Source organism: Oncorhynchus gorbuscha, linkage group LG14, assembly GCF_021184085.1.
Source record: "Oncorhynchus gorbuscha isolate QuinsamMale2020 ecotype Even-year linkage group LG14, OgorEven_v1.0, whole genome shotgun sequence".
Classification (NCBI taxonomy): Eukaryota; Metazoa; Chordata; class Actinopteri; order Salmoniformes; family Salmonidae; genus Oncorhynchus; species Oncorhynchus gorbuscha.
Genome location: NC_060186.1, coordinates 12,005,757 through 12,007,214, shown reverse-complemented (window position 1 = coordinate 12,007,214; position 1,458 = coordinate 12,005,757).

Genomic DNA, 1,458 nt, shown 5'->3' with positions numbered 1-1,458 from the left:
TTTGGTTGGGTACGCGGAAAGAGTCGAGGGGAAACCCGATCATATGCGAAAGAAAGCATGGGAAAGCCATTGGGGCAAGCCTATCTCTGACGTCAATTTCCAAATGATTTATTTTCATCTAGTTACACAGTGTAATAGCAAATACCTATACTTATAACATTGTGAATGATGTAAATAGTTGTTTTTTGTTTAACTCGACAGTGATCGTTGACCTATAAACAACACTGATATGATGCAAACTGACACAACTTGGTCAAAGTGCCCAAGGCTGCACTCAGCAGGAAAAGCACTGCCATTGGTTTGGACTCATGTGGCCTGGTTCAGAATACAGGAAGCGTGATCAACACAACAAAATGCTCTCCCTGCCTGGTATTTCTCACCGAGCGTTTGTGACGTGCTTTACGTGCTTTGTGGGCAGGGAATAGCAATAGGACTGCCGACCCGTTTGATCTGTGTGAGCTGACAGTGCCCATCCCCCCCATAAACCCATCTGTGCAGCTCTGCATAGTCAAGTAGGCTTAATGCATGCAGGGCATGCGGCACCGTGACTGCACCTATGGAAACAAAATGCTAAATGCTAAATGACTTAAATGTAAATGTAATGTAAATGAAACATGCAGTTATTTGCTGACTTTGGCATGTGCCTGATACTGTATTTATACTAGAAAACCATTTATGAAGCCATCCTAAGGAGAGACAATGATGCTATTTAGAAGTGGATATTTAATAAACATGCCAATAATTGTCGAATTTTAACGTGTAAGTGTAACTGAGGTTGAATGTTTAAATAGTCTTACTACAGCTTGATTTGAGGGTGTTGCGGGGTGCTTAGGTCAAAGCCCATCAGTCATGATGGTGTGGATATGGCCTGGGGCATTCCCTGAGGTTTCATGACAGCTCCCCGTGGGGAACCACGCTGCTTTAATGAGCTGTTGTTACCATAGTCGGCGTGTCTGAATAAGCATCAGCCAGGCAGGATACTTCGCCTGCATTGGTCTATTTGAGCAGAATCGCATTAGTGGAAACCAAGACTGTTCTCAGGGCAGGGCTGGTTGTGATTAGATATGTTCTACTTGCGCCAGGGAGAATTTTAGCTAACCCTAGCCCCAATTCTCATAACCTACTGATGTGAGCTGTGCATGAGCCCAACAATGCCTCTTAATTAATTATAAAGTCTAAACAGCTGGGGTTACTTCAGTTGAAGAAGCAGTGTGTGTGCCAACATGCAGTCAGAGCAGGCCAATTATAAGGGATGAAAATATGTTCAAATAGAAAACGGAATTGCAATGTATACTTAATGTGTATGTTTAAAGTGAAAGGTATGTTGTAAAAACATTATCACACTAATATACTGTGCAATGATATAGCTAGGTCTAAAATAGTGAAGCTAATACAAACAGTTATCATCCTGTAAACATAAAATAGTTTTGAACTTGATAAATTGATGCAAAATTTGGA